Source organism: Cryptomeria japonica, chromosome 7, assembly GCF_030272615.1.
Source record: "Cryptomeria japonica chromosome 7, Sugi_1.0, whole genome shotgun sequence".
Taxonomy (NCBI): domain Eukaryota; kingdom Viridiplantae; phylum Streptophyta; class Pinopsida; order Cupressales; family Cupressaceae; genus Cryptomeria; species Cryptomeria japonica.
This window is the reverse complement of record NC_081411.1, coordinates 93,636,605-93,658,580: the sequence shown is the minus strand read 5'-3', so window position 1 is coordinate 93,658,580 and position 21,976 is coordinate 93,636,605. Positions and strand designations below refer to the sequence as shown.

General features: G+C 36.6%; 1 pseudogene; it reads left to right on the top strand.

Moving 5' to 3' along the window:
- The window catches only part of LOC131856458 (ATPase family AAA domain-containing protein At1g05910-like), an 88,477-nt pseudogene extending 66,791 nt beyond the window's left edge, over nt 1–21,686 (top strand).
- The last annotated feature ends 290 nt before the right edge of the window (nt 21,687–21,976 follow it).

Here is a 21,976-nt window from a genome sequence, read left to right as displayed (position 1 = left end):
AACCTGTGTTACTAGCACCTATAAAGTTAATCCACCTATGCCCCTCACTATGTGAGCCTATTGAGCCTACCTCTCCTCTCCACCATCTCTCCTTGGAGCCACTCTCCTCTCTCCTACTACACCCCACCTCCTCCGTCAGCCTCTACCTCCGCCATCTCCATCTATCACCTCCCCTGGATCTGTCAGCCATGCAAATGGATGCTCTGCCCAATATGCAGTATACTCTGCATCCATCCCTACATCCTCTATCTCTGGCCACATATCCCAAGGTGATGAGGAGGTAAAAAAAGAAGTTGGTCTTCTTTGAGGTTGGTGGGCTTTTGTTCTCAATGTGCTTCCCAAATCAATCCCTACGCACAAAAGGGATTCTTCTAAACCCTTCTCCTATCTCCTCCTCTCTATTCAACACTACTTGCACTCTATTGTATTGGACATCACTCCTCCTAACCTTCCATGCTAAGGCATTCAAGTCTGAAATGAGGTCCTCTTGTGTGTCACCAAAAATGAACAAGTTTGGTTGTCCAACTGGCTGAATCTCCTCTCTTCTAGGAATGGGCAACTATTGGAGAACCATGGTTTACCTAACCTTGTTTGCACCTTTAAGGATTTCAATCATATTAATGTGTTGACTGAGCATCTAAATAGGTCTGCAAAGTGTGATGAATGTCCTTCACCTTTCAAGAATGAAAATTTCCAAGTTGGGTGCAAAGAACGTTGGTTTACTCAAGACAACTTCTAGGTTCAAATGGTCATTTTGATCAAATGACTTGGTGCAATGCTAAGGAGCTTGTGGTAGCATCTCTTAGGTCTTAACTTATCAGTTTTGATGATTTGAAACCATCACTTACTCCTCCTTCCTTACTGATTTCATGAAATTGTCAAATTTGCTCCAAAAAGGCTACTAGAATTAGCCCTAGTTTTTAGTGAAATTTGTTCACCCTGCTCAATCTTTTATACTTCATGGAAAACCCTTGGAAATGTGGCCTATTGGTGATGAAGACTCAAGGATTTTTCTATGGCAAGTATTGTACGGACTATTTGAGGACTGCCCCACAAAATAGGCACTTTTCAAGGGTTTTTGAAAGTTTTAGTGAGGGTTTACAATTTGAAAGTCTTCTCCATGATACTAGACCCAATTAAATGTTTTATATTTTTCTTTTACATATGCCAAATACTTCCAAGGACTCAAACTTCATCTTAGACTACTGTCATTATGTCAAACAAATGCCATACTGCTGCCCTTTCACAGAAAAAACAGTCTAGATGACTGGGACAACAACGTTTTTAAGATTTTGCATACACTTTGATCATTGATAAACCAAATACAATGAAAGTATGTCAATTAGGGATGCAAAAATGGTTTGACATTAGTTGGAACACCCTACACAGCAAATAAGAAAGGATTTTTATAACTGATGTTCATACACAATCAACACTGCATTTTTGACAGCAATAAGGTTAATTCAACTTCCTTTCTTTTTTTTGTTTGCTTCTTTACTCTGTCCCTGGCCTGCAAAAGGTGTTAATGGCAAGGCAAAAACAAATACATATAATCTCTTCAAAGATCTTTTAATTTGTACACTTGAAAGATGCCACAAGGCATGGTAGCATTATGAGACTATGACAGAAAATACACCTTTCTAGGATCCTTATTTAGGTCCTTTACAACCAAAGTGTGTATTTTGCCTTCTTAACATTGAAGACATTTAAAAATACATTCCATGATGCATAAACAAAGGAATCCATCATTCCATGTTGTCCTTGAGGGAGGTTGGCACTGAGGTTTTAACAGTGAAACAGTGACACACTGTCTTTCAGTCTGTTTACACCTTTTTTTCTTGCATCCAACCAAGTCATGAGAGAGACAAGGATGGTAAAGTGCAATAATAATTATTTCCAACTTAATTCTACTTCAAAATTTCAAATTTTAGTGCTATGAACAGCAAAGTACCATTCAAACAAATCTAAGAATACCCAAGCCAAGTTGCTCAATCCACATACTTGCCATGGGTTTACAAACACCTGTGCATTGTTAGCAAAGAAAAATGGATGTATGGTATAGTATGTATAGATCCAACAAAATCCCTCAAAGCCATGGATGAAGAGACTTTGAAGAAATTAGTTGGACCATGAATGGTCTTCCATTGGAACCACAAAATAATGCCTTTCTCAAGAGCACTTCAAACAAAACTTGTTCCAAACCCCAAGAAAAGATCAAAGATCACTACTAAAACATAAATAGAGATCACATAAATCAAAAATAGGTTCATTATAGACTCATGGAGCCATGGTACGGACTGTACCCTAAAAAGTGCAGAAAACTAGTTAAAAACTCACAGAAAACAAGAGCAAAACAACTATTTTTCTTAATTTTCCAAAATGAAAAACCCATACAATGATTGGAACATGGTTTTTATACATTTTCCAACTTATTGAATCCCTTGTATGGATAGGTACAAGTTGGAACTAACCAAAACCACCAAAAACCACTTTTTTGACAACTTTTGACAACTTTTTGACAACTTTTTGTTGCTCAAAAAATGCATTTTGACTTCCGGTGACTTGGCACTCAAACCAATGGCTCAAAATCATTTAGAAACACTAAATAAACATTCTCCAATGCATTTCAAGGCTTTACAACATCAAAAAATTCAAAAATGCTCATTTGGACCCAAAATTGACAATTTTTAGCCTACCGAGCAAAAAACCAAAAAAATCTTGGAAACTCACAAAATGAGTTCCAAACCTTATTACACCACAAAAAAAACCTATTAAACCTACTAGAAGCATAAAATAAACACACATGCTTGATTTGCAATAAAATGTTATACCTGTTAGGATTTGAGCATTCAAGTGCTCAGGTGCTTCTGCACCATACTCCCCTAAGGACAAAGAAGTCATGTGACTCCTTTTGGCAGTAAAGAAAGAGGAATTCCAGCTTTGAGAAAGTCACTTTTAGGTATCCATGTGGCTTCAGAAGCTGGTTTATCCTTCCACTTGATGAGATGCTCCAAGTAGGTATGGTGTCTTGTCTTTTTGATGATTCTTGAATCTAGTACCTGCTGAGGAATGGGAGTAGAAGAAGAGGGGAGAGAAAGATCAGAAAGGGAATGAGAAAGATCTAAAACTCTTTGTGAATCTGATGGTAGCTCCCCTTTGAATGGCACCAAATCTGCAACATTGAAAATAGGAGACATAGAAACTTCATTAGGCAAATCAACTTTGTAAGCATCATGGCCATATTTAGCCAAGATTTTGCATGGTCCTACTCTTCTCATTTTCAACTTAATAGGAACTCCTTTCTGTAACCATGACTTGTTGAGATGGACCATCACATAATCACCCACTAAAAATTGAACATCTCTTTTTGAAGCATCAACTCTCTCCTTAACTTTTTGAGTAGTTTCCTGTAAAGACTTCTGTACCTGCTCATGAATTTCTTTCATAGACTGTGCCATATCTTCTACTGTACCACTCACTTGCTGCAAATTAGTTACATCATTTAACTCAAAAACACCTCTAGGATGCATTCCATAAACAATCTGAAATGGGCTCTTACCAGTGGATCTGTTTACACTGTCATTGTATGCAAACTTTGCTTGATGGATGAGTTGATCCCAACTTTGCCCATATTCTTTGGTAAGACATCTGAGTAGATTACCCAATGTTCTGTTCACCACTTCTATTTGGCCATCTGTCTGTGGATGGTAAGCTGAGCCAAAAGACAAGTTAGTACCCAATTTCTTCCATAAAGTTTTCCAAAAATGACCCAAAAACTTAGCATCTCTATCAGATACAATGTTGGATGGCAAACCATGAATTCTTACAACTTCCTTGAAGAAAAGAAAAGAAATGTGACTAGCATCATTAGTAGTTTTGCAAGGTATGAAATGTGCCATTTTACTGAATCTGTCAACAACCACAAAAATACTATCACATCCTGTTTTTGTTTTGGGCAAACCTACCACAAAATCCATACTAATGCAATCCCAAGGCCTAGAAGGTATGGGAAGAGGCTGATACAAACCAGCATTCATGCTAGTACCCTTGGCTTTCTGACATACCATGCATTGCTCAACATATTTCCTGACATCTGCCTGCATCTTAGGCCAAAAATAGTGCCTCTGAACCAATTCCAAAGTCTTATTAAGACCAAAGTGACCACTCAAGAAACCATTGTGCTTTTCCTGTATCAGATTCTCCCTCATTGAACCTTTTGGCACACACAGCTGTCCACCCCTGAATAACAATCCATTCTGCAAAGTATAGTCAACATATTCACTATGAAAAGTATTCTGAAAATCTTGACAAACTTTGTAAATATCAGCAAAATCAGAATCATGTGGATATAAATCCTTAAAACATTCTATACCAATACTTCTAATCTAAATTTCTTGAACAGTAAGTAACCTTCTACTCAATGCATCAGCTACTTTATTGCACTATCCTTTCTTATGCTTCAAAGTAAAGGTATATGCTTGTAAAGACTCTACCCATTTAACATGTCTGTGACTAAGCTTATCCTATGAATTAAGAAAACTAAGTGCCTGGTTGTTAGTGTAAACCACAAATTCTTTAGGAAGAAGATAATGCCTCCATTTCCTAAGTGCCTGAACCAAAGCATACATTTCAAGATCATATGAAGAATATTTCTTCTTAGCATCATTAAGCTTTTCATTGAAAAATGCAACAGGCCTATTATCTTGACTCAAAACAGCACCAATAGCAATATTACTTGCATCACACTCTAAGGTAAACAATTTGTCAAAACTAGGTAGAATCAACACTGGTTGGGTAGCAACTCTAACTTTCAGCAATTCAAATCCCTTGTTGGCTGCTTCTGTCCACTGAAATTTCACTTTCACACCACCCTTAATGGTTTCCAACATAGGTGCACATATTTCATTGAAACCTCTGATAAATTTCCTATAAAACTGAGCAAGTCCATGAAAACTCCTAACATCACTAGCATTCTTAGGGGCTGGCCAATTAACTATGGCTTCTACCTTATCTAGATCCATCTTCAAATCACCCCCTGAAACAACAAAACCCAAATAGACCAGCTCTTGCTTAAGGAAATCACATTTTTCTAGGTTGATAGTAAGTTGTTCATCATTCAATCTTTGTAAGACAATCTTCAAATGTTGGAGGTGTTCTTCCTTGGTTTGACTGAAAATTAAGATGTCATCAAAGTACACAACTACAAACCTGCCTATGAAGTCATGTAACACCTCATTCATCAATCTCATAAATGTACTGGGTGCATTTGTTAACCCAAATGGCATGACTAGCCATTCATACAACCCCTCATTTGTCTTGAAAGTTGTTTTCCATTCATCCTCCTCTTTGATGCGGATTTGATGATAACCACTTTTTAGGTCTATCTTACTGAAATATTTTGCTCCCCCTAAACAATCCATAAGATCATCTATCCTAGGAATGGGGACTCTATACTTGATTGTGATCCTATTTATTGGTCTTGAATCTGTACAAAGTCTCCAAGCCCCACCTTTCTTAGGTGCTAACACTGTGGGTACTGCACATGGACTAATACTTCTTCTAATCAATCCTTGGTCTAGGAGCTCGTGGATTTGTCTTGCCACTTCCTGATTTTGTTCAGGTGTCATTTTGTAAGCAGCTTTGTTTAGTAAGGATGCACCTGGGATGAAGTCTATCTAGTGGCTAATGGCTCTCTGAGGAGGTAGAGAGGTTGGTTGACCATCATTAACAATTGACTTAAACTGATCTAGAAGTTGCTGCACCTCATTTGGGATTTCTATCTTCCTTTCTTTCTTTTCATCAACTGGTTTAGTTACCAATGCAAAACCTATGCCATCACCTTCTTTTAGGGTATGAATGAACTCCTTTTCACCAACTAACAAAATGTTGGGAACTTTTGGTTTGCTGCCCTCACTCTCTTCATTAAGGGACTGAATTTTATAGTTGATACCATTCTTGAAAAATGAGTATGAGTTCTTTTCTCCATCATATTGTGCTTTCCTGTCAAATTGCCAAGGTCTTCCTAAAAGCAAATGACAAGCATCCATAGGTAGTATATCGCACAAAATCTTATCTTGGTACTCACCTATGTTAAACTCTACCCATGTTTGTTCACTCACCAATACATGTTGCCCTTTTTCCAACCATGTGACCTTGTAGGGCTCATTGTGTTGTATTCTAGGTAGATGAAGTTTTGTAGCAACTTCTTCTGATATGATGTTATCAGTTGATCCTGAGTCAATGATAACTTTGCACACCTTTCCTTGGATCTTACATTTGATCCTGAAAAGAGCTTTCCTTTGAGACATATCTTTCTGAGATGGCTCTTTCATGAGGATCCTCCTGATCATGAGGCTTTCCCCTTCTTCTGATGGTAGACACCTTTGATTTGGTGTGGTTTCCTCTTGCACAAAATGGACTCTCTTATCACCTCCTTGAGATGAGCTTGGCTTTTCTGGGCATCTATATGTCAGATGGCCTAGTTTCTGACAGTTGTAACACTTCATTGTGGAGAAGTATGAACCTCTTCCAGGTCCATTAGATCTACCCCTTCCTGGGTTGCCTGATCCCCTACCCCTATAGTTGGGTCTGCTCTGAGAATCCCCACTTTGCTCAATAAGCTTAGACTCTCCCTAGGACCTATGATCTGTGTATCTTCCCCCAAAACTGCCTCTATGACTGCCTCTGTTTCCTCTACCTCTGCCTCTACCATTATGTTCTTGTTTCTTCTTGTTTCTCTCTTCTACCTTCAATGCTAATTGATAACACTTCTGTAATGTGTTGGGACACCATAGGCTTAACTCTTCCTGAATATTCCATCTTAACCCATTGAGATACCTAGCTACTCTAACATTTTCATCTTCTTGTACCTTAGATCTAAGGCTTAGTTTTTGGAATTCTTCAGTGTAACTACTGACATCTAGGTCTTTCTGTCTCAAGTTTTGTCTCTTCCTATGCAACTGGATTTCATAATCTTCAGGCATGTAGGTGTCTTTGATCTTAGTTACCATTGTTTTCTAGGTGGTTATGGGTTTCTTTTCCTCTTTCACCCTTTCCTCTTGGATGAATTTCCACCAAGTTAAGGCTGCCCCTCTCATTCTGGATTTGGCTACCTTCACTTTCTGTGCTTCAGTAATGCCATCACATTCAAAGTGATTCTCTAGACCCTCTATCCACTCCATTAGTGCTTCTGGTTCCATCTTACCACTAAAAAGCGACACTCCATCTAGGGCCTTTCCAGTCAAAGCTTTCAAAGCTTGTAAAAAGGTTTCTTGTTCTTTATCCAAGATTGGATCTGGTTCTGGGACTTCTTCCTCTAAGGTTTCCTTCTTATCTTCAGCACTTTCTACTCTCTCACTGACTTCTTTGGTCTTGACTTCTACTTGGTTCAACTTTCTTTCAAGTTGTTGTAATCTTTCCCTAAGGAGTCTATTTTCTTCACCCTGATCCTCCATCCTCTTTGCTAACTCTGCATTGGTCACCATGTTGTCAGTGTTGTCTCCCACTGACTCACTACCTGACATGTGCTAATCTCTCAACCCAAATCTGAATTGGCTCTGATACCACTATGATGAGGAGGTAAAAAAAGAATTTGGTCTTCTTTGAGGTTGGTGGGCTTTTGTTCTCAATGTGCTTCCCAAATCAATCCCTACGCACAAAAGGGATTCTTCTAAACCTTTCTCCTATCTCTTCCTCTCTATTCAACACTGCTTGCACTCTATTGTATTGGACATCACTCCTCCTAACCTTCCATGCTAAGGTATTCAATTTTGAAATGAGGTCCTCTTGTGTGTCACCAAAAATGAACAAGTTTGGTTGTCCAACTGGCTGAATCTCCTCTCTTCCAGGAATGGGCAACTGTTGGAGAACCATGGTTTACCTAACCTTATTTGCACCTTTAAGGATTTCAATCATATTAATGTGTTGACTAAGCATCTAAATAGGTCTGCAAAGTGTGATGACTGTCCTTCACCTTTCAAGAATGAAAATTTCCAAGTCGGGTGCAAAGAACGTTGGTTTACACAAGGCAACTTCTAGGTTCAAATGGTCATTTTTATCAAATGACTTGGTGAAATGCTAAGAATCTTGTGGTAGGGTGTCTTAGGTCTTAACTTATCAGTTTTGATGATTTGAAACCATCACTTACTCCTCCTTCCTTACCGATTTCATGAAATTGTCAAATTTGCTCCAAAAAGGCTACTAGAATTAGCCCTAGTTTTTAGTGAAATTTGTTCACCCTGCTCAATCTGTTATACTTCATGGAAAACCCTTGGAGATGTGGTCTATTGATGATGAAGACTCAAGGATTTTTGCTATGGTAAGTACTGTATGGACTGTTTGAGGACTACCCCACAAAATAGGCACTTTTCAAGGGTTTTTGAAAGTTTTAGTGAGGGTTTACAATTTGAAAGTCTTCTCCATGATACTAGACCCAATTAAATGTTTTATAAATTTCTTTGAAATATGCCAAACACTCCCAAGGACTCAAACTTCATCTTAGATTACTGTCATTATGTCAAACAAATGCCATACTGCTGTCCTTTCACAGAAAAAATAGTCTAGATGACTGGGACAACAACGTTTTTAAGATTTTGCATACACTTTGATCATTGATAAACCAAATACAATGAAACTATGTCAATTAGGGATACAAAAATGGTTTGACATCAGTTGGAACACCTTGCACAACAAATAAGAAAGGATTTTTATAACTGTTGTTCATACACAGTCAACACTACATTTTTGACAGCAATAAGGCTAATGCAACTTCCTTTCTTTGTTTAGTTTGCATCTTTACTCTGTCCCTGACCTGCAAAAGGTGTTAATAGCAAGGCAAAAACAAATACATATAATCTCTTCAAAGATCTTTTAATTTGTACAATTGAAAGATGCCACAAGGCATGGCAGCATTATGAGACTATGACAGAAAATACACCTTTCTAGGATCCTTATTTAGGTCCTTTACAAACAAAGTGTGTATTTTTCCTTCTTAACATTGAAGACATTTACAAATACATTCCATGATGCATAAACAAAGGAATCCATCATTCCATGTTGTCCTTGAGGGAGGTTGGCACTGAGGTTTTAATAGTGAAATAGTGACACACTGTCTTTCAGTCTGTTTACACCTTTTTTTCTTGCATCCAACCAAGTCATGAGAGAGACAAGGATGGTAAAGTGCAATAATAATTCTTGCCAACTTAAGTCTACTTCAAAATTTCAAAGTTTAGTGCTATGAACAGCAAAGTACCATTCAAACAAATCTAAGAATACCCAAGCCAAGTTGCTCACTCCACATACTTGCCATGGGTTTACAAACACCTGTGCATTGTTAGCAAAGAAAAATGGATGTATGGTATAGTATGTACAAATCCAACAAATTCCCTCAAAGCCATGGATGAAGAGACTTTGAAGAAATTAGTTGGACCATGAATGGTCTTCCATTGGAACCACAAAATAATGCCTTTCTCAAGAGCACTTCAAACAAAACTTGTTCCAAACCCCAAGAAAAGATCAGAAATCACTACTAAAACATCAAAGGAGATCACATCAATCAAAAACAGGTTCATTACGGACTCATGGAGCCATGGTACGGACTGTACTCTAAAAAGTGCAGAAAACTAGTTAAAAACTCACAGAAAACAAGAGCAAAACAAGTATTTTTCTTAATTTTCCAAAATGAACAACCCATACAATGATTGGAACATGGTTTTTATATATGTGCCAACTTATTGAAGCCCTTTTATGGATAGGTACAAGTTGGAACTAACCAAAACCACCAAAAACCACTTTTTTGACAACTTTTGACAACTTTTTGTCGCTCAAAAATTGCATTTTGACTTCCGGTGACTTGGCACTCAAACCAATGACTCAAAATCATTTAGAAACACTAAATAAACATTCTCCAATTCCTTTCAAGGCTTTACAACATCAAAAATTTCAAAAATGCTCATTTGGACCCAAAATTGACAATTTTTAGCCTACTGAGCAAAAAACCAAAAAAATCTTGGAAACTCACAAAATGAGTTCCAAACCTTATTACACCACAAAACAAACCTATTAAACCTACTAGAAGAATAAAATAAACACACATGCTTAATTTGCAATAAAATGTTATACCTACTAGGATTTGAGCATTCAGGTGCTTAGGTGCTCCTGCACCACAAGGCAAGGGAATCATCTCTACCAGTTGCATCACTGCCTGATCATAAAAAAACAATGGCCCAAAGTGCGCCTGATCTCTCACTGTCTGAGCATATATCCTGGAACCCCGTGGCATCCGCTGTATCCTACCAAACTACCTGCCCACCCTATCCACCAACCACCTCTCAAGAACATACAGTGTCCACCCAATTAGATATCTGCTCCTCAACACATATGGTAGCTCCACTACATCATCCTCCCACTCCTCACACTCTTGGTATAGCCTCCATACTACACTGTCGATCTCATCAATGACCCTATGCCAGTACTCTAATCTTCCAATCTGCGGCTGAGATGTAATCATCATACAGATGTACAAAACTGCACCTATGGCCCCTACCTCAGAAATGAATTAGTTATGTCACCAGCATATGCTCATATGCCCACACCTGCAACAATGTCACTCCATAGCCCAATCCTGATGATCCAAGGCATACAAACTGATGTAACTCATAGTACAAGTGTGCCAGCAGACACGGTCCCCATGCAAACCTGGTGTGCTGTGTCACCAATGTCTCCAGTGTACTCCCCCAGCCCACAGCCAATCCTAGTGTTACCCTATTCGGACAGAGGAAACCACTGATCACTCCTGCCAGTATTGCTGGTAGTGTTAATCCTTTCTGTGTCATGGTATCCCAAGCCACATGTCCAGCCCTCATCTCCAATCCCAGATCCTGGAACACTCGCCTTAGTGCATCCTTGTCTCCACCTTGATTGTAGGGTACTAACTCCCCATCGATCAGTATCCTCAGAATCCTGTATACATCCTCTAAGGTGACTATCATCTCACCCATTGGCAAATGAAAACTACAAGTCTCTGAGTGCCATCTCTCAGCCAGTATAGTCAGCAACCCCATGTTAGCCTGAAACTCAGGTACATATAAAATATGCTACAGGCCCATAGCCTGAACCACTGCTCTCTCCTCAATTGTCAGCTCTACTGGCAAACTCTGAGACGACGGGAATCTCTCTTGTGACTCTAGCTTAGGTAGGTCCTCCTCCAGTCAAGCAAATCAACTATGTCAATCATAGTGGCATTCCCTGTTCATCACAAAATCCTGCTTTTCATCTTAGTGCTTATGGTACTCTATCCTAGTGGCACTCCCTATTCATCACAAAGTGTTGTTGTTTATCCTAGTGGTACTCCTTGTTCATCACAAAGTACTACATGTTTTGCACTCCCTATTCATCACAAAGTGTTGCTCTTTCTAGTACTCCCTGTTCATCACAAAGTACTATGTTTTAGCATTCCCTGTTCATCACAAAGTGCCTCGATCTATCCTATCCTAGGGCCTCACCTTGAGTGTATCCTCTTGAGTATTTTTCTAATTGGCAACATATGTTCTATCATAGAGTTACCAATCCTAGCCCTATCTGCTATCCTAGTCTTCCTTAGAGGACCTGCTTGAGTGTATCCTCTCAGCAGCTTATCCAATCAACATCGTATGTTCATCACAAAACTATCGATTCGACCTAGAAGACATAAACACACCTTTATGACATAAATGTGCTTATATACTACACATACATACACATGCCTCTGCTTTGTACAGAAGCACCCATATAGCATAAATGCTCCTACACAACGTAGACACGCTCACATTTGACATAAACGCCTTTGCATTCTTAGACGCACCTGGCACAAACATAGACGCGCCTAGCCAACCCAGACGTGCCCGGCACCAGCACAGATGCGCCTTAGCATTTTTTGACCCCACTTGACATATTCTAAAAAGCATTAAATGCGCTACCTAGCATGCATTTATGACAACATTTCATGCGATAAAGTATAAGAAGGTTTGGCGGTACTCACCGGCTCTCCTGCATCTGCTGGCCTCTGAAATCGGCGAACGTGATTGAATCTGTGAACCAATGTCATCGCTGCTGACTATTGACTACTCTATTCTCTCTCTGCACTCTGATCTCTTGGATGTGTGGAAGACAATGAGGATGTTTTCCCCTCATGGTCTATCTTATAGACTGTCCTAGCCCTAGCCGTAGCCCTAGCCCTAATCTCCCGTGTCACTCTTCGTTATCCCATGACTCTGTCACTCTATCCTATCTGGTCAGTCTATTCTACAATTTATTTCTTATTGAGAGATTGTCTATGATCTTTTCAGATATTTTCATCCAATCTCTCGAGGGGGCATATCATTCCCATCTTGGGGCAACTTTGTATCAGTTTATCTTATCTTCTTTGAAACAATGCGACAAGTTGCATTGTCTCAAAGAAGGGCAAAATGTAGACACCTAAAATTGTCATGTCTAATTAAATAAATATCTTTATTTATTTAATTACTTTAGCCTAATTCTTCTATTAATTAAATAAATTTTTATTTATTTAATTAATTCATTTATCCTCTTCTAGCCTTATTTCTCATTTAAATAAATACCTTTATTTATTTAAATTATCCTTTTTCCTAAATTAAATAAATATCTTATTTATTTAATTGATCCCACTTCCTCCATTAATTAAATAAATCTTTATTTATTTAATTAATTCATTATCTTTTTCTACGTATGATACATGTCATTCATCTCTTAATTCCTACACCACCTACCCTCTCATTATTTTATTATTTCATCTACCTACCCTCTAATCTTAGCTGACCATTTATCTTTTACACCTCTCAATCTTATCCATTCATTTCTTATAGTGTCTTCTATATAAGGAGATGCTTCCTTCATTATCAAACCCAACCTGACTACTTTAGTATTTGAACTTTGATATGCGATCAAGCCTACTTGCAACCACATTTCCGTTCTTTGTTGAGCTCTTGTGCACACATAAAATCTGAGAGAAAATATATCAAGCAAGATCAATGGAGATAGGAAGAATGGAGATCGAAACCCTATTGGACATGTGATGGTATAATCTTTGTGATTTCATTTTATTTGCATTGTCTTAGGTAATCTTCATATGTTATGGTGGATCTTTGTTGTTGTTAGGCTAGGGTTTTGTGGTTGAATATATTTAGTCTCTCAATATTGTTGTTTCCATTTTCACCATATATAGTATTAAATGGTATAATTATAACCAAATTTGTTGGTATATACAGAAATTAAAAAAATGTAATAGATTCAAATCCTATCTTACTTACATAACAATTATCTAGAAATTACACTATTTGTTAGAGTAATCGGGTCTTTAATTGATTAATTAAATGATATTTATTTAATTAATTAAGTTCCCCTTTATCTATTTTACACTTAAGCTAACATTAGCCTCATAATAATTAATTCTTTTATTAATTATTATGTGCAAGCCTAGGGTTTTCCCTTTTAGGGTTTTTTGACCTATTAGAGGTTGAATTCTTTTCTTTTGTATTATTATTCTATTACACATTTTTGTGAATACAAAGCTCTCGTATTCTTGAGCATTTTCTTGTGTTTATGATTTTCTCTATTTCTTCTTTCCTTCTCCTTGTAACAGGTTTATTCATCTTGTAGAGATCATTTGGGATCCTATGGTGTTGTATTTCTCAAGTCTCACATGGTATCAGAGCCACCCACTGCAATCTACTCAGCTTTCAGTCTTGGGTTCAGCTTTTGTCTCTTTGGATGGGGGTACTCTGTAGGATGTTCTGGTTGTACCTAAAATCTTGACGAACCTCCTATCCATTTACCAGATTTTCCATTATGTCTCTGGTAAGATAGTTGAGTTCTCGCCACATGATGTGGTTATTCAGGACCTCCATGACTCTGATTTGGTTGTGGCTACTGGGAGTGTTGATACTCCATCTCGTCTTTATAGATTTGATGGATTTGAGCCCTCTGTAAGTACAGGTTCATCTCTTATAGCACATGCAGATTCAGTGAGTAAGCTTTAGCATGAGCATTTGGGCCATGTCAATTATAGATATTTTCAGTAGATGAGTACACAGGAACTTGTTCTTGGGCTCTCACAAATTTCCTGCACTGGTGGTGTTTGTCATGGTTGTGTGCTTGGCAAGCATCATAGGGATCCCTTTCCAAAGGGAAGAGCCCCTTGTGCTTTGGCACCTTTGGAGTTGATTCACAGTGACCTCATGTCATTTCCTACTCCTTTGTCTAGGGCCAGGTATGTACTCACATTTTATTGATGACTTCTCCAGATGCACATGGGTGTACTTTCTTAAGTACAAGTCTGATGCCGTTGATTAATTTCGAATCTTCAAGACATTTGTAGAGAATAAGTCTGGTTGTTCTATTCAGCAAATACGTATAGATAATGGGGGGGAATATGTGAATCAGGCTTTCAGATATTTTTTCATTGAGTATGGTTTACAACATTAAATTACTATTTCCTACACCCCTCAACAAAATGGTGTCACTGAGAGAAAGAACACGACTTTACGGGAGATGGCGAATTGTATGATTCAATCTAGGTCCATGGATTAGTCTTTTTGGGCTGAGGTAGACAATTGTGCCAACTACATTTAGAATCAAATGCCTTACAAGGTGATTCAACATATGATTGTTGAGGAGGCTTGGTCTCATGACAAGCCTAATGTTTCTTTTTTCTGAGTATTTGGTAGTGAGGCATGGGCATTTATTCTTGATGCTTAGAGGAGAGAAATGAAGTGGAAGAGTTGACCCCTCATTTTTGTTGGCTACTGTGAGGATGTTAAGGTGTACAAGTTGTTTGATCCTGATTCGAGAGAGGTCCTATTTCGATGAGATGTTCAGTTTGATGAGTGCCTTCCCATAGTGGATACCCTATCTCTAGTGTCTACCCCTCCTCCTACTCCTCCCACTGCATCTCTTCAGAATCATTTTGAGGATGATTTTGATGATGTTGTTGATGATCCACCATCTCCACTTCCACCTGCTCCACCTCAGATGGGGCTCACTTTACTGTTGAGGTGACAGGATCTATGACTGGTGATCCTTCAGATACTCGTCGCACCCGTTCTCATATTGTGGGTTCTAGTCTTTTGAGTCATGCCATTTCAGATTATCCTTAGAATTTTTCAGAGGCAACAGGACACCCTGAGTGGGATTGTGCTATGGAGGAGTATTCTTCTTTGATGAGGAATAATACTTGGGATCTTTGTCCTCTTCCTAAGGGCAGAAAGATGGTTCAGTGTCAATGGTTGTATCACACCAAGTATGTTGCTGATGGTTTGCTTGATAAGTATAAATCACATCTTGTTGCGAAGGGTTTCTCACAAGTTGAGAGCATTGATTACTCCAAGACATTTTCCCTTGTCACCAAGATGAACTCTATTAACTTTGTACTATCCCTTGTAACTTCTAGGGGATGGCCCATTTTTTAGATGGATGTGAAGAGTGATTTCTTGTATGGAGACCTAAAAGAGGAAATCTATATGGAGCAGCCTCAGGGATTTGTGCAGGATAGTTCTTTGGTTTACAGACTTCGGCGTTCATTGTATGGTCTCAAACATGCCCCTCAAACTTGGTATGAGAAGATGGACTCTTTCTTGCTCTCCACTGGTTTTACATGTTGTCATTCTGATCACACAGTGTACATTCAGCATCTTGAGGTTGAGATCATGATTCTTATGCTATATGTTGATGATCTCCTCATCACAGGTAGCTCATCCTCTATAATTCAACATGTTCAACGAACTTTGATGGACTAGTTTGAGATGACAGATCTCAATATTCTGTACTATTTTCTTGGTCTTCAGGTGATTCAGTCTTCTGATGGGATCTCCATTTACCAGCAGAAGTATGCTCTTGACACGCTTCAGCGCTTTTGCATGCTTGATTGAAATCTTTCCCCCACTCCTTTTCAATTAGGGGTTGTTTTGAATACTACTTGCCCCACTCCTTCAGTAGATTCTACAGTTTACATGCAGTTGGTTGGTAGTTTGTTGTACCTGACACATACTCGTCTTGACCTTTCCTTTGTGGTTGGCCTTGTCTCTCAATTCTCCCATGATCCTCATGAGAGTCATTGGCAAGTTGCCAAACATAGTTTGTGGTACATTCGGGGCACTATTTCTCATGGCATTCACTACACATTAGGGGAACCTCACATTGTTGGCTACACTAACTTAGATTGGGCTGGTGATGTCAATGATTGAAAGTTTACTTATGGCTTTGTTTTTTTGTCTTGGCTCTGGTTCTATCACATGGTCTTGCAAGAAGTAGACTGCTCATGCATTATCATCTACAGAGGCTAAGTATCGAGCTACTATGCTCGCAAATCAGAAGATCTTATGGCTTCGACAGTTGATGACTGAGTTTGGTTTTCCTCTTGATAGTCCCACTATTCTTTGGCATAACAATCAGAGTGCTATTCACATTTCTCGCAACTTGGTGGAGCATCAGCGGATGAATCACATTGAGCTTCACATGCATTTCATCCGCCAGTTGATTTGGGATGGTTCTCTCATTTTGGAGTACATTGCCACTACCAAGTAGGTTGCAGACATCTTCACGAAACCTTTTGCATCGTCGCACTCTCTTCAGTTGCGCTCTATGTTTGGGGTGAAGGAAGTTATCCTTGGGGGGTCTTTATGAGGCCTTCCTTCTTTCATATTTCTTTCAACATTTCCTTTTATATCTTTTTGGAGAGGAGTTTTTTCCCACTCGGTTTTCTCCTTTTTCTCTATTTGATAGAGATTTCCTTGTATTTGGGTACCTGATCAAGCCTTGTTGTCGGGACCCATCTTTCTTGCTTTCAGTAACTGTTCTAGGTTTTAGCTTCTCCCTAAGTCTAGCTTAAGGGGGGGTGTTAGAGTAATCGGGTCTTTACTTGATTAATTAAACGATATTTATTTAATTAATTAAGTTTTCCTTTATCTCTTTTACACTTAAGCTAACATTAGGTTCATAATAATTAATTCTTTTATTAATTATTATGTGCAAGCCTAGGGTTTTCCCTTTTAGGGTTTTTTCACCTATTAGAGGTTGAATTCTTTTCTTTTGTATTATTATTCTATTACGCATTTTTTTGAATACAAAGCTCTCATATTCTTGAGCATTTTCCTGTGTTTATGATTTTTCTGTTGCCTCCTTGCTTTGCTTCACCTTGTAAAAGGTTTATTCAGCTTGTAGAGATTATTTGGGCTCCTGTGGTGTTGTATTTCTCAACTCTCACACTATTTATTTCGATATATATATTATAGTTATCATAATGAATAAAACCAAACTTCCTTACCTTGTCCAACAATGAAAAGATATGGGAAGTTATAATATTAAAATATTTATATGAATATTTTAAACTTATTTTGGTGCACCTTAATATAAATAGATTTTAATTGTAATGTATTGGGGTAGTGTCACATTAATTGTGTGTTTCCTTACTTAATATATATTTTATTTTTCTTTATGATTTATTTTTACATGTACAGAATATTGGTTTAGGGTATTGAGAATGAAAAATTCATTAGAATCTTCAATTGCAAACCATGTGAGATGTGGAAGTCAAAATATTATGATACTTTAATGAGCACACAAATTGTGTTTATCTCCATATGCTTGTATACTTATGTATTTGTCACAATGAAAGATTAATATTTGGGAGTTATTATAATATAAATTGGCATTAGAAACAATGTAAAACACTAACCATGCGAGATGTAGAAGTCAAAGGATTGTGATACTTTGATGAGCACACAAAATGTGTTTTTCTTGGTATGCTTGTAAAGTTATGCATTATTTACATTAAATGATTAATATTTAGGAGTCACCTAATTTAATAGAAATTGTTGTTTGAAAGTATGTAGAATTATTTTCTTATTTGATTCATTTTGGTGTGACTCGCCCACATCTTCATCTCTTAGAGTTGAGTTTTAATGAGATGCTAGAATATATGTAGATTTCATGTGATTATTTCATTTTATATTGTTATGACTTATTTTCTATGTGAGTGATATTTATCTCAATAATCTCATTTATATTTAATGGTCTATTATTTAAGGGTTATCTTACTTAAGTTCATAATGATCAATAAGTCATTTTGAATTTGTATCATTTTTGGGGTCTTTACCTTTCAATAAATAGAAGTATATTTTGTAGTTGATTTATCATGATCAGTTTTAATTTTTTCTTCCTAATTCATGTTAGGAATGTGATTTTGTTGTGTTCATGGGTTGGCATGATATATTTGTTTTGTGGTATTATGAGGATTGTCCTCAAACTTTGCAATTTTGAAGTTATTAATAGATATGGTCACTTAGAAATCACAACATTGTAATTTGATATTAAGATTTCTAAAAAAGCGCATCTCTTTAATTTCTTGTGTGAGTCAAAGATTAAAGGCCAATACTATGACTTATAGATTCACCTTCTACATAAACCAAGGCCCTTCCTTAAACACATTATCTTTCTCAAATTCCAACTAAAACACAATATATATAAAAACCTCATACCAAGAAAATCACCTCCAAATTCAAACCAATCAATTTTTTCTCTCTCTATATATAGATACAATTTAGCAATAATAGCTATCTTCCTAGATTAGAGTCAACGAATTCTTATGAAATACATATGTTACTAATCTCATCTAAGATTTCCACATTAACATTACCAACTATTTTCCACATTAAATTTTTATCCCCTTTAACTTACCATAAAGATGGCCTCCCCATTTCAATTGTTTTCTCCCTCTCCAACCCATTCAACTGTAAAACTAGTAAAATCTTCTAAATGGGATAATTCTTAAGATATTAAAGTAAAATATTTTTAAATTAAAATATATAAAATTTTATATTAATCATATATATTTTAAATATTTTTATACTCTTAATATTAAAATCCTACCTTCGTGTAGATTTAGAAAGAAATAAATATTATTAGATTAACAATGAAAATTAATTGAATTCAATAATAGTACGAGGTTGTGTTGGTATTCCGTAATTAATGTAAGAAACTGGCTTCTTTCTTGCCTTTTTCATGGACTAATATAGAGGGTTAGAGGATATGTCTTAACAAGAACAAAAAAAAATAGGAAAAAAGGTCGTTGTCTCCAGCTACTTTATTTTTTATGAGCTATGGATGGAAAAGCATCAACCTCCCCTTCAACCACAAAATCCAGTGGGGAGTCACAAAAATAGAAACAGAAGAAGAAGAAGAAGAATTCACAAAAGAGAGCCCTGCGCAGGAGGCGGAATCTCAACAACAGCCTATAGATGTATCATGACAAGCATAAGCATGACCACAGTCCCAAGCTCAAGAAAAGGTACCTTGTATCAGTGTCTCGCCTCGCTGAAATGTAGCAGCACACACCTATTCTATGCAATGCAGCTTATTTAAGTGTAAGTAAGTCAATCTCTTACACTGCGTCTTTGTTTTGATCACGACTGGCAAATCTAACTAGTGACATGTAGATAAATAATTGGTTTTGTTCTTGAGATTGTATTTCACTCCTTGTGTGTTGTGTTTTAGTTTGCCCCGATTTGCCACCATATTTCTCCTTGTATTTTAATGGTAATTGTATATATTTTTCTAATGTATGCAAAAATGCACGCGGTTTAGAATGAAAATAGTCTCTTTTGCCAAAGGATGTTTCCTTGTGTCATAATCTTTTTTCTATTTGTATGGGTTCATGATTTATCACTCTTATGTATTTGGAACTCAGATTTAGATGTTTTTATAGTGTATGCAAAAACCCCTTCTATTTTTTTTTTAATACCAATAGGACATATAGTTCTGGTTGTATCCAATTTTCAATTTGCTTGGGTTTATCATCGAGGACCTAAACCCACAAAAATTGAACACTTACCTTCTAGTGATTGCTCCAACTTGTACTCTATAGTTCCGTTGATGGTTTTAATTTTCACAATGGCTTAGGTTTTGTTATGGAATATAACTGAGGTCTTATTTATGAATTTGGAGGGGGTAGGGTTGTATAGTTCAAAGCAACATAAGGTAAATGGAAAAAAAATCATCTCGTGGATTTCTTGCATTAGTGTACTCTCATACATCAAAATGGTGTCTTGTTTAGTGGTGACCATAAAAACCTGATATCTTGTTTGGTGGTGAACTAGTATAGGAGTTCTTCTCCTAATTTTTGTTTAGAGGTTTATGAAGTTATTTGATTGCCCATGAACCTGAAGTTTGCAAGATATATAACATTTTTTCAGCTTTACGTAGGGTAGAATAATTCCCTTCTCTAGGGGCATTCGTTGTTATATTCTTAAGCCTTAACAACTTTAGTTGATATCATAGTTAAGGAACACTTATTGTAAAGACATGTCAATATTGTTGCTACCAATGTAGTGTTTTTAGCCAAATGAAGAAAGAAATCCTATAAATGTAAACCAAATTCTTTGTTAGTGGTGGACATTATTACAATTGCTTGGATTATATATCTACATGTGAATTTGCCCCTAATGTCCTGTGATGGTGGTTCCAGATAAAAGATATTGGTGAGTTAATTCTTATAGAATCAAGGGATTGTGTTCCTTAACATCCAAGGTCAAAGTATGGAACAATGAAGAAGAATGAAGAAAAAGATCTTGGCTATTTGTTCTGAATTGGATGTAGATTTTAGTTTGGCTAGAATCCAGTGCATTCTGGCCTACTACTTATATGTCACTAAGATGCTGGTTTACTTAGTAGAGAGAGTTGAAAAACTTGGAATAGAAAAAAGTTTGACAAACCCAAAAAAACTTCAAAGACTTAGCAGACCCAAAGAAGTTCAAATTTCAAAAACTCACCAAATTTTCCGAAGATAGGAATTTAGAGGAATTAATTAATTGAAGACCTTTAGAAGAATAGGGAATAATCAATTTATTTATTTAAGAAGAATAAATAAATTTGTTAAAATATTATTGAAAAACATGTATACTACTGAATTTAAGAAAAATATTGTAGAGCTCAAAAGGTGTTCATTACACATCATGGATTAAAAAGCTAGTTCATTGCATATCAAGTTTAAGTTTCAATATAAATAAAAATTAAAAATTATAATTTCAATGTTTAGAATGTATAAAATTTATTCTAATTAAAGCTTCAAAAAAGCTTTGTGGGTGTACTTAAACTGGATGGTAGTGTTGCAGCTTAATATCAAGGAACAATATCATTGTCCACAAGAGTCTTAAGCATAGGATCATGATGTGAATCCAACGAATGCCCTATTGATGGCTTGCCTTCTGCTCGTAAATGTTGCATCATAATTTAAATGTTCAAAATCAATAAATTTGTTTTGACTAAACTTTATCATTCAACAACCATGTAGGAAAGATCAAACATCAAATAATCAAGAATATATGCAGAAAAAGAATTAAGGTCAGAACCAAGTAAGAGCATAAAATTATTTTGTTATAGCAGCATTTAGGTCAAAGATAAATCTATGAATATGATAGACTTATAGAAATATATATGCTACAGTAATGTTGGCAGCACTTAGTGATCTTTGTAAGTTATATACATGTTTTCATTTATAATATATGATAAGGAATTTGTTTAATAATCTATTTGGAATTCAGAGATATGGATTGCAAAACGGGAACGCTGATCAGCCTTTCGAGTTCATGAGAGGTGAAGATGGTTTTCAGCGGTTATCTACACAAGTTGTAGTCCATTGAAGTTAATGAATTACAACAGTTGTCTGATATGTGCTTTATATTTTCTGTTACCAATCTTAGATTCTATGCTCAACAACTTAGTCAACTTTAGTACTAAAGCTCCATAATTTGCTTATGTAAGTTTTAAACTGAGTCTAATTTCTTATTAGTTTGAGTATACTAGTGATCTTCAACATTTTACTTGGCAGAGATGAATATGTATGCTGATTTAAATAATAAATCATTTTTTACTTTGAAAAAATTCTTCCCTTCTCATTGATATGTGTTTTTTGAGTCAAGGATACTTGAGA